The sequence below is a fragment of the Apodemus sylvaticus genome, chromosome 7, assembly GCF_947179515.1.
Source record: "Apodemus sylvaticus chromosome 7, mApoSyl1.1, whole genome shotgun sequence".
NCBI classification, from domain to species: Eukaryota; Metazoa; Chordata; class Mammalia; order Rodentia; family Muridae; genus Apodemus; species Apodemus sylvaticus.
Genome location: NC_067478.1, coordinates 81,305,505 through 81,317,993, shown reverse-complemented (window position 1 = coordinate 81,317,993; position 12,489 = coordinate 81,305,505). Strand labels below are relative to the sequence as shown.

Genomic DNA, 12,489 nt, shown 5'->3' with positions numbered 1-12,489 from the left:
GGTCCTGTGTCACCCGTATACAGGAGACCTACCTGCCCTGGATGCACAGAGCCCTCTGTCCTTTCCCAGGAAGCCACAGTTCCCTACAACCTCATCTTTGCTCATGCGGCTGCCTTAAATGATTATGTAGAGAGGCCTTTTCTTCTGGATTCGCTGGGGCTGGATGTTATAGCCGGTGCATTCTGGGTAAGCATTCTACCACCGAGCCCCACCCCCTCCTAGCAATAGGCTTCTCTTTGTGTTCTTATTACTAGGAACAGGACTGCATAGACAGTAGATGCTCAATACATGTTAGGGACCAGAGAGGACAAATGAATGAGCGGCCAGTAAACAGGGGAAACCTCCTAAACTGAACCTCCTGCTCCACCTCAGTGTCTTTGCCAAGGACTGGCTTGCTTCCCCAGGTGCTGGTTTGTCAAGGAAGTAGCAAATAAACCTGCATGGCGGGAGAATAGGCAGGTGTGCGGGGAACAGGGTGTGCTCTGGCCCCACCTGCTTCTCCTCCAAGCTCTTCAACCTGCTCAGCCTCCCTGAGCCCACTCAGTCTAAGTGGGTAATGGTGAGGGGAGGGTGGAGCATACAGGGAGGTCCCAGCATGAGGCTGTAAGCAGGCTGAGTCCTTATGCTAATTTCTCTTCTGAGCAAGGCTGTGTGTTTGTACGCATGAATGGGCACCTATGGATGTGGGTGTGTGAGCACGTGCATCCTCGTCGGTAATTAATTACAAAGCCTCACGCTTGTGTGGTACTTTACAGTTTATAAAGCATTTCACGTCCATTATCCTATTAAGTCCTCGTAAAACCCCGTGACTTATGCTGTGATAGTTATTTACATTTTCGTAATGGGCGAAATAAGCCTTAGAGAGAGTTTAAGTGACTTGCTTCAGATGGCACCTTGAGGAAGCTCCTGGGATAAAGAGAGCACAGGTATCCCCGGCCCTGTGTCCTGGGGCTGGCGTTCCTCCTGGCACCCACGGTGACTGAGAGGAGGCATGATAGGTCTTCCCAGCATCGGCCAGCCACCCCACTGGGAAGGATGCAATCCCAGGTCCTTCCTTGAGCCCTGATAGCTCAGCAGTCACTAGCCCAAGCTGATGATCTGCAGGCTCAGTGGGGGATAAAGGCGTTTGCAGGAGAGAATGAACCTTAATAGACAAGAGCTCACTCTTTGAAATCTAGTGAGCTTGGGTCCCAACGTTGTCGCTGTTTCTCTTCCTAGCCTTGGACTACTGGGTAATCGCCAACCCTCTTGGTTCTTTAGTGACCACATCTGGAAAAAAGAAATGGATCTAGCTGACCTTTGGGCTGGGCTATCAAACGGACAGCGTGTGAATGGTGCTTTGTACAGTCTGGTGCATAGCTAATCCTCCACAGCCACGAACCGTGGTCTCAGAAGATGCACCCAGGGAGGGGCTCTGAGATAAGAGGCTGGAGTTGAGAGACATCAGGGGGTCTGGGTTAAGCCATTCCCTTTATTTGTCTCTGGGACGGAGCTTCTCTCTAACATCCTGGATTGGCTACTTTTCATTTAACTGCAACCAAATGCCTGGCAACACACCCTAAAGAGAGAGGGGTTTATTTCAGCTCACAGTTACAGGAGGTGTGGCTCATCATGGCTGAGAGGTGATGACAGAGACAACGGCAGGAGCATGCTGTAGCCCTCATCTTCACTTGGTCAGAAGCAGGCGAAGGCAGGAAGCAACCTGCAATGTACATAACCTTCAGGGTCCCCGCCTCAGGAACCAAAGGCTCCACAACCTCCCCAGAAGCTCTGTCAGCTGAGGAGCAAGCGTTCAAACACATGAGCCCACGTGGGGCATTTCACTGTCAAATCACAGCAAAAAAACGTAAGATCCGGCAAGGAGGAAGAGCTCTGGAGAAGGCAAAAGGATGTTGACATAGACCGGGCAAGCGTAGGATCAGGCTTACAGTCATCACTGGGACAGAACAGTGTGAGCATTAGGCAGGAGTTGCAGCCCATCAAGGCTGGAGGGTGGAGCCCATCAGAAATGTCCCATATTTACTCTCCCATCCTTCTTGCTTGGACAGGTTTTCTTAGTACTTGTGCCTCAAAGCCAGTAGATCTGGTTGAACCGTGTTTTCTTTACATACTACCTGCATGGCCTTAGACTAGTTCCTGAGCCTCTCTGGGCGGTGTTTTCCATCTCCATCGAAAGGATAATGTCAATAATGCCAAACTTGAAAGTTTATGATCGTGAAATTTGCATAGAACGAGATCCCTAGCCTGTGCAAGGAAGGAAAGGGACAAGTCTGAGTCACTGTCTCTGAATGACCACGACGACCTTCCTTCCCCTCTGTGGAAATGACCACCTGCCTGAGGAAATGCACCTGGATAAACAGGTGCTTTTCTTCCCTGTACAGTTTTGACAGAGCATCAGCTAGAGGGGAAGCAGCGCCCTCTGGGAAGAAATCTGGTCACAGTGTCACAGACGAGGTGCCTCAGGACTGGGAGAAATGGAAGATGGGTCCTGAGGTCTTCCGTGAGCACCCATCTCCTCTGCACTGCCTTCCAAGAGACCATTCTAGAATGCCCATGGTTATCTCTAATTCTTTTTCCCTCCTCCTAGGCTCGACATGGGACTCTTTCAGCAGACATTTTTGAGTGCCAGCTATGTGCCAGATACTTTTTATGTATGTCTGCACTTCAAACGTGTCCCTTCAAAGACTTCGCCTAAGGCAAATCTGAGTTTCATAGGACGCCAGTGACAAGAGGTGGGGCCATCTCAGCGGCGGCTGAGAACAAACACACGGGGTGGTGCCCAGTGTTCCTATTTAACAGATTGAGGTCCCAGGGGTCAGTGAGTCCGAATCACCTGTCATGTCACCTAGTTAATGGGGAACTAGAATTGAACCCTGAGTGCTGGGTTTGGGATTTAGCTCAACCATTACACTCTGGCTTTGTCCCTAGCTGGGACTATTGCAGGGACATCCTTACACTGCTCCAACCCAGGTCGTCCCTCCACTACCGCCCCACCACCTTCCCACAGTGCCATCTGGCAGACTCTCTGAAGCTGCCTGCTTCCCTACCCACTGCACCACCCAGCCTCGGGAAACTCTGTTCTCTTCTGCTTGGCATGATCCCACCAAGAAACCAAGCAGGGCAAGGGCCTACCTGCAAGTTCTGCTTCAGGAAGCAACTCACTTGAAAAAGAAGACGGGAAGAATAAAGTGCAAGTTAGCAACTCACAAATCCTCTAGCCTGCACTTCCTCCTGTGGGAGAGTAGGAGGGCCTGGGGGCGGGGCGGGGAAGCAGTGCTCAGAGTCGGGCCAGAGTTTTAATGAGCTGTGTATGTGTATGTGTGTGTGTGTGTGTGTGTGTAAACCTCTTGCATATGTGAAGGCCAGAGGAAGACATTGGATGACTGGCTCTACCATCCACACCTTGCTTCCTTCTAGATTCTCTTGCTGAATCTAGACTTAAGCTGTCATTAGCAAACCACAGCAATCCTCCTGCCTCTGCTCCAACCACCCTGGGCATACAGGTGCCTGTGCTTCAGTGCCTGGTTTTCTGTGAGTGCTGAGGATTCAAACACAGAAAAATCTGAAATTTTTAGATTGGATAAGGTTTAACAAGACAGAGGGGAAGGCAAAGAATTTCAAAATTCTTGCCAGTGCTGTCTGTCTGTCTGGAGATCTGGGTTTACTCCAGGGGCAGTCTGTTTGTGTGCTAGGCATATGCATGTGTTGTATGCATATACAAACATGCACACGTATGGTGTGTGTGTGTGTGTGTGTAGTGTGCACTCTGTCCTCCCTGGCTGTGCTTGGATGCTAAGGTACCTAAGAGAGGCTGCATGCCCACCCCTTGGAAGGCTACATGCTAATGAATGAAGCATTTCAATGCTGCGCCCCCAGGGCCCTGAGCCCAGGATCACATCTCCATTAATACACCCCTGGAGTTCATTGTGATTGGCATCGCTACAATAAACAGTAAATGAGTGAATAATAATTGGCCATCTATTTGACAGTGTTTCTGAGGTTGCCATGGCAATCACACCTTTTATTAAAGCTTTATTAAGCTGCAGCACAGGGAGTGAGGAGGAGGTGGCCCCAGCACGCTGGGCAGCTGCATTGAAGTCTGACCTGCTCAGTGACCTTTGTGTGTGTGTAGGGGGGCACCTGTAGGTGCTGTTGCCAGGTCTGGTCTGGGAACACCTCTTTTTCACTGATTAAAAAAGGGGGAAAAAAACCCAAAACATTTACCTTCTGTGGGTTTTGGGAGAGACTATTTAATGCCTAACTAGAGCTGAGAGGATTTGTTTCTGTCTTCCCTCTTCTTGAAACGTCTGAGAAGTGAAGACTGAAGTGCAGGACTACACAATGGTATTTTATGTTGGCCCTGAGCATTTCCCCCTGTCCACCAGGAGCGAGACTTTGTACTGTCTGCATCATTTGCACATATAGGAGTGTGGAGCATGCCTGCACACAGGGACAACACCATATCCCCTAAGCCCCGCTTCACACACTTCACAGTAAATAGAAGCAGGGACTTCTATCTTTGATTGAGGCTCTATCCTTCCTTCATTCGTGTGTGTGTGTGTGTGTGTGTGTGTGTGTGTGCATGTGCTTGTATCTGTCTGTCTCTCCCTTTCTCTGTGTGTATGTCTATTTGTCTGTTTGTCTGTCTGTGTCTCTGTCTCCCTCTCTGTCTGTCTGTCTGCCTCTCTGACTCTGTCTCTCTCTCTCTCTGTCTGTCTCTGTCTCTGTCTGTCTGTCTCTCTCTGTCTCTCTGTCTTTCCTTTTCTCTGTCTCTCCTTTTCTCTGTCTCTCTGTCTCTGTCTCTCTCTGTCTCTCTGTCTCTCTGTCTCTCTCTCTGTACTATTGTACTTGTGCAAAGGTCAGAGGATGCTGTCAGGTGTCTATCATTCCCCGCCTTATTCTTTTGGGACAAGATCTCTTACTGAATTTGGGGGCTCACAGTTTTAGCTAGGTCAGTGGCCAATACGCTGTAGAAAGCGTCCCGTCTTTACCCTTCCCCCACAGAGCTGGGGTGTTAGTGACTCATGGCCACACCCATTTGCCCTTGCATATGGGTGCTCAGAATTTGAACTCAGGTCCTCATCCTTTTACAGCAAGGATTCTGACCCAAGGAGCCATCTCCTCACCTGTCACCTTATGAGACAAACTCACTCACTGAACAGGGTGCTCCACTCCCCCAGAGCTGGATGCTTGAACATCAAGCACTTCGCTGACTGAGCTGAATCTGAGCCCCTCCTGCTGACTTCTGTCAGTGACAGCAGCTGGCATAGCCACTGGCTTCTCTGTGGATGTTAAAACGGGGGCTTGTTTTAACAACTACTGTGACATAGTAGGAGACTTCTGCTTGGAGGTGGTCACATAGAAGGGACAAAACATGAACTCCTATGTTTTCTTTTTAAACTACAAAGGGTATGTATTGTCTCTATATGTTGTCTGTAGTGTTTTAAGCCTACTGTTTACTGTGGATGGCAGGCAGAGTTTCTCAAGTTAGCAAAGGAAAATACAGAACACAGAGTAAAATGTGAACTGAAGATGAATATAAAAAAATTTCTTAATGTACGTATGTCCCAATGATCCTATGTGTGTTTATTAGTTATTTCTTTTTTCCCCGATGTGATCGACTCAGCCATGGCCAAAGGCAGTGTAAGAACGAGAGCTTGTCCTGGCTTGTGGTTCCAGAGGAAAAGAGTCCATCATGGTGGGAGCCGTGGGAGCAGGCAAACAAGCCAGAGTGGGAAGCTGAGAGCTCGGGTGTCTGAGGCGATCTCTGCAGGAAGCAGAGAGAACAAACAGGAGGTAGAGTTAAGTTTCCAATCTCAATGCCACTCCTCAGTGATATAGTCTCCAGCAAGGCTGCACCATCTAAGCTTCCCCAAACAGCACCACCAACTGGGGACCAAGTGTTCAATTCTCCTAAGAACATGGGGGGACATTTCTCATTCAAACCATCAAAGTCTTTTGTCTGGCAAGCTTAAATGCACAATATCCTTTTGATCTAAATTTTGCAGGGTGATGGGTTAATGGATGGGGCATCCCAGGAACACATATTTCAAGGGTGCTTCAAGTAGGCAGCACGTGGGACCCCTAGACAGTGCAAAACCTCCGGCAGGTATTTTTATCTCCTGTCAATACCAGATAATTTGCTAATTAGCATAATTACAAAGTTGTCTTCATTGGTGGACCAAGGAGAGGTCCACATGTGTGCAATCTACCAGAAATCAAATGTGGGACCTCTTGCTGTCCTCTGGAGAAAGGTCTACAAACTTGGCAAGTCTGATGACCATGCACACTCCTCAAAACAACACCATAACATTCCGAACAAGCTCCATTCATAGACACTAATCAGAGCGTCTCCTAACTCCGTGCCCAAGGTGTGTCTTCCTGCAGCTGGCTGTCACTCTTACATGTCGCTCTTAAATGACATTGACTTCACTGGATGAGTGCTTTGTTTGGGGTCAGCTTGCAAATAAATGTTTGTACACGTGGAGAGCTCAACCTGAAATATGTTCTCACAGACACACAGAACCTGGGAGGAGGAGCATGCCCCAAATCCCAAAAGAGAAAGCCCCAATCAGTTCAGGTAGCTTTGGCTCAGGAAAGAATCTTGCAAAATGTTGGTACTCAAACCTGTCTGAACAAACAGAAATGGAGTATTTTGAAAAAACCTTGGAAAGTGTTGAAAGCCTTGGGGGCAAATTATGTGGGGGGAGAAAACACTTTAAAAATTACCATTGTGGGCCAGCAAGTTGCCTCTGTAAGTACAACCCCTGCCACCAAGACTGAGTTCTGTCCTGGTGACTCACATGGTGGAAGGAGGGAACTGACGAGTCCCTAAAATTGTCCGATGACTTCCAAAAGTGGCATGGTACACCCATGCCCACACACATATGCATGCACACACAAAAGTGCAACTTAGAAAGTATTATTTACCACTGCTACGTGTACAACTCAGCAGCATAAAATATATTCAAAATTTCTGGGGAACAGTTGCCACCATCCTTTGTCAGGACTGCCTGGTTATATAACCATCATTCACGAGCACTCCAGATAAATAGGCCTCCCAGGCCCCTGGCAACCACGAGGTTGCCTTTCCTTGAGACAGTTTCGCATACTCAATGGCAACTCCTATGGAAGTGTCCTGTTGTGCCGAATGTTCCCGGATGTGACTTGGCCTTTATGTCCAAACGATGTTCCCGGTACGCAGACTCCACTCTACGCACCCACTTGCCTATTGATGAACGGGTGCCAGAGAATTCTTCCTAACAGTGAGTGTACAGGTGACAGACAAGCCTCAGTTCTGGTACTGCTGTGCTACCTTGGACATGTCCCTAAGCTTCTCTGAACCCATTTGCTTCACCTACCTCTCTTCTTAGTCCTTAGACATTGCCTGCAAAGAGCAAAACAGGGAACACATGTAACTAGTGAGTCTGATCGTCTTAGTGTACTGCAGTGCGTGTTCTCCTCGGGAGCAATGGGGAAAAAAAAGACCAGAAAACAAACCTTTTTCTTCTCTAATGCTTGCAATTACTTCCGTTTTTCAAGGTTTTGCCTGTTTTCCAAACAGGACTGAATGTAAATATCTCGAGGCTCTGTATTTCATAGCTCAATTTATTACAGAACTTTGAAATATTTAAGGGTAAATTCAATTAGTAAAAGTGTAATTACTGCAGAAATAAACTATACTTTAAATTTTAATATGCCAAAGAGGAGTGCTTTCCAGGCGGAGCATGCCCTGTGTGATGTATTTTTAATATTTCCCAACTAACAAAGTGATACACAATGTAGAAAAGACACTAAGACAATTATTCTACATTTCAGCCCCCCCAAAGACCCTAGCCCACCCTCAGTAGAAGTAAAAGGATCCCTTTGTTTGATGGTTTCAAGATTCTATTCTGTGAATTTAAACAAGTTCTGTTTTTCTAGGTAAACTTTCCCTAATTCTATAACTGGAAACAAAGTGCTTGCAGGGAGCTAAGCTCCCCAGAGGGAGGAGGGAGAAAATGCTAAGGAGAGGCTACACTTTGACCCTGTCCCTGGTGACCCTTGGCCTCAGGGATTGCTGTGGTGGGAGCAGGGCTCTGTTGGAGTATGATAGGGTGACAAGGGGGTCTGGGGCTATGGAGCTTGGCTAGCGCTTGTCTTCAAGGACACCTGGACATGTAGCAGCCTCCAGGTTCTAGCCAATGCCTAGGCCCTAGGAGCCTCCAGACAGCCAGACAGAGAAGGAAAGGCGAAGGAAGGAACTACCAGGCTAAGAAGGCAGGTCTCAGCGCAGCCCCTCCTTGGCCTGTGCACACTCAGTGAAGCTTCCAGCTCATGGGAGCCTGAGAGGCCTTATGCTGGCCAAATTCTCTCACCCAAGGCTTCCCAAGCACTTGGAGGGCCAGTAATTAGTCAGTAATTACCCCGTTCATTGCCTCATTAGGGGGACCACCTTTTGGCAAGCTTTTCCAGGAATAGTCTCTTCTTCAGCTCTGGCTTCTTAGCGCTGGGGAGGGAGCAGGCAGGCTTCCTGGCTCCACTGCTGTGTGAGTGGAATTAGGTCCATCCCCATCCTCATCAACTCTCCCTTGCCCTCGGCCTCCCACCAACATTCTGCCTTGACGGTTATCATTAACTAGCTGGGTTGAGCCGGTCCAACTAGACGGGTGCCCTCTCCCTTTTCCCTTGTATCTTACTGTGTCCAAGAAGCATCAGCCGTCAGTCTGGCATTTGGCTTTCTCCTTGGTCCTTCTCTGATCCCCACATATCCTACCTGCATGTGACTTCAGGGACTTGGAGCAATGGCCTCAGTTAGTGTCCTTAGAATCCAGACACTGGGGACGGAGACAGGGGGAGGGGACAGTATTAATAGTTCTAGCAGCTTAGTGCACTCTGCCTGGGCACCAGGATGGCAACTCAGAACACATCCCAGGCTTCTGTGAGCATCATTTTGAGCTCATAGGGAAGAGGTTGGGGGATGGGAAGAAGGAAGTTGGATCTGCTTCCGTCTGTGCCCCTATGTCTTACAAATGAGTCATGGGCAAAACTGGGTGGATCAGAAGGGAATGGAGCTAGAAAAAGGAATTTGTTTTTTCAACTGAATCCAATGAGAACACTTTCTTTGGAACAGAGTGGGTTCCTACCGATTCGCTATTGGTGCCTTTGCCACAACGTTGAGACCCAGTCAGTTTACAAAGACAAGAACAAAGCTTGGCACAAGGACCAAAGACTCAGCATGAGTGCCTTACCCAGCATGCATTTGGGAGTGGGCATCTTATTGTGCATATCCCAGTCAAACAGCTTCATTTGTTTGTCCCTGCCTTGCCTACCCCAACATGCCTCGCCCCCTCATCCTAAAAATGACGGGAGCCATTTCTTTGTGAACACCAACCTGAGACCTCACAGGGCTGGAACTGGTTTTGTAGGATAACCCTGTGTTCCCCTGACCTTTAGCTGTTTATCACTGTAGCTGGGGCTCCCATTCTCTTAATCTCCCTTGTCTGGAAGGACATTTCCAAGGGTATCCTGTCCTTCGATCTCTGTGAGAACCATGTACTTTTCCAGCACTTCCAGAAAGATTAATCTTGCCTTCTCAAGAGCCCCCTCACACTCAGCGCAGAGAAATTTGGATAGGTCTGGCCCTCCCCGTAGTGTCAAGACCAGCAGGATCCCAAGGCAGGGGTGCAGGCTGCTGTTTGCATGAGCTTTGCACTCAAATGTAGGGTGGGACCTGGCACCTGATCTCATTGTCTGAAGCTCCGTCTCTATGGAAGCTGCCTCCGTTGCTAAGTTACCACAGCCCCTTCCGTGCAGCTTTAGAGCCCAGCGAGTAGGGATGCACAGATGGTATCAGGGTCTTGTACAAACACTACCCAGAGCCTTGGGCCAAGAATCTTTGTTTGAGAGGAGGGTTACATCATTCACTTATCCATCTGTCTGTATGTCCAGATGTCCAGCCAGCCAGAACGATGTCATACTTTCCACTGCCAGGTTCCTTACTGTCACACTATGTCAGGTAGTGAAGATCCAGGAGTGAGCCCATTTCTCTAGACCTCTGTAGCAGCCCACTCTCAGCGTTGTTAATTAAACTCAAGCTATTCAGCTCTTTATGATAAGGCAGTAGTGGGCACTGAGCAGTGATTGCTGTGTGGCCAGGTACTGTTGTAAGAGCTTAAGATTGCATTTGTATTTGTATATGTGTGTATGTGTGCTTGTGTGCGTGCTGCATGTGTGTGTGTGCATGTTGAATGTGTATATGCATGCGGTATGTGTATATGCATGCTGTATGTGTATATGTATATGTGTGCTGCATGTGTGTGTGCATGCTACATGTGTTATGTGCATATGTGCATATGTGTGCATTCATGTGCACACACATCAGAAGGCAAGTACCCGCAGAGGACAGAAAGAGTGTGAGGTTCTCTGGAGCTGGAATTACAAGTGGTTGTGAGCTGCCTGACTGTGGGTGCTGGGAACCAAACCCCAGTCACCTCCAAGACCTCCATGCTCTTAATGGCTGAGCCATCTCTACAGCTCCAGTTTTTAAGGGCAGACAACATCTAATGATCAGTTCTGCTTACTGTCCCATTAGGGGCTAGTTCCATCACAGTCTCCATTTTCGAAAGAACATAGAAGCACAGAGAATGATACAAGAGTTTATTGACTAACTAGTAAAGCAGGGCCAGGACTGAAGCTGGCAGTATTGGTTCTCAAATACACCTTCTGAACCCTCAGCACTGGTGCTAACGTTTGGATTTATCCAGATCCATGGAGAACTTTGGGCAGGAGTTAGGACCAGATGGTTTTCAAAGTCACGCAGAGTGGTATATAGAAGCCAAGCTGAGTCAGTGCAAGGGTAGATGATGGTGGACCCAGAAGGAGGGCTTTGCAGGAATCTTGTGAACAGAGAATCAAACCACAGACAGTGGGGGCTGAGGCAGAAAGACAGGGCTATTAAACAAACAAACACAAGCAAAAGAACCTCATGTGGCAATCTATAATCTATAGACAAGCTTTAGATTTCTGATTTTTCTAGTGTCTGCTCTTAATAAAGTTTTTTTTTCTTCCTTTTGGTAACTAGGTTAAAATCTTATTTATTTGAAAAACACAGTTCAGTGAATTTTAAAATTTCTGTGCTGAGCCAGACTCAAAATTCATCTGTTCTGCTCTTCTCTACCCTAACCAGGCTTTGGATTCTGGTGGAAACAATGTACAAACTGTGGTATCTATCCTACTGAGTGCCATTATTTTTATTGGAGGTGGTGGTGGTGGTAGTGGTATGTCTTGATCTGGCTAGGGGCTGTTACAGCCTCTTTCCTGATCTCCTTCTGAATCTGTTCAATCTGGTGGCAAAGCTGAGTGGAGATACAGCTGCTGCTAGACCAGGAGATGTCTTTGTAAGTGTGGTACCTTCAGATGTCCAGTGACACGCATGGAATGAACGAGGGACTTAATGAATAGGAAAGGCATTCATGAATTTATGCTCTCAATGGTAATGAGGTAATGTGTGCTATGGAATGGAATGGAAGCTTGGGAAGGGTAAGGATTCGTGCCTGTGTGTGTGTGTGTGTGTGTGTGCGCGCGCGCGCGTGCGTGCGCACTCATGTACATATGTGTACAAACTCATATGTTTCTATGCTGGTGAGAGCACTCATGTGTATGAATGTATTTGTATAGGTGTGAGTGTACATGTGGAGAAATTAGCTTTGAGCATTTTTCCTCTGCCTTGTGTTTTTGAGACAGAGCCTCTTACTATACTGGAATTTGTCAACTGGCCAGTGAGTCCTAGGAATCAGTCTGACTCCATTTCCCTGCTCGGATGCTAAGTGCGCATCACCATTCCTGGCCTATTAAACAGAGGCATGTCCTGGGAACAAGTTCAGATTCTCATGCTTGCATGACACACGCTTTTCCAACTGAGCCATGTTCTCAGCCCAAGAGGTCATTTTGAGATGGTTGATTTCTGCATTTTGCACTCCTTAGCCCAACCTACCCTTCCAATTTTAAGTCCTTGGCATTTTGTTGTTGTTGTTGTCATTGTTGTTGTTAACAGTCACATACATTTCTTTCTAGTATGTTGGGTATGTTTTTCTTGATGGTGGAACTAAAGTGAAGCACCTCTTGAGCGTCTGTAGAGAATTAAGGTTTGTCTGTTACCAATTAAACTTTAAGACTTGTACAAAGCAGAGCTGCAAAGTCACCTTCAGAAGGCGGAACAGCTCCCTGGGTGGCTTGACTTGACAGTACCCTGATTGAATGTATTAACACACCTACAGGAAGCCTGTGTTAATCAGAAGTGACGTTGCTCAGCCATCTTGCATAACAAACAGAAAAGCACCAAGGCCACACTGAGGAGGAGACTAACGAACGGTATTCCAGCCGGCCCCGAGGATGTGGGTATCATGACCATTTATCAATTCATTGGGTGAGCCCTCTACACCAGTACATCTTAGGGGGATGCTATCTTATCTTAAGCTTTTCAACCTCCCTTTTGATTTTACTATTTAG

At 47.6% G+C, this 12,489-nt stretch overlaps 1 long non-coding RNA gene across 2 annotated transcripts; it reads right to left on the bottom strand.

Moving 5' to 3' along the window:
* Positions 1-725: 725 nt before the first annotated feature.
* On the bottom strand, positions 726-3,171 carry LOC127689918 (uncharacterized). 2 transcript variants are annotated; one of them, XR_007978957.1, is made up of 4 exons: positions 3,133-3,171; positions 2,115-2,244; positions 1,589-1,702; positions 726-1,269 (listed from the first exon to the last, which is right to left on the bottom strand). It is a non-coding gene; the product is annotated as an uncharacterized LOC127689918 (long non-coding RNA). The 2 variants fall into 2 exon arrangements; XR_007978956.1 differs by having other exon boundaries at positions 726-1,702.
* Positions 3,172-12,489: the final 9,318 nt, after the last annotated feature.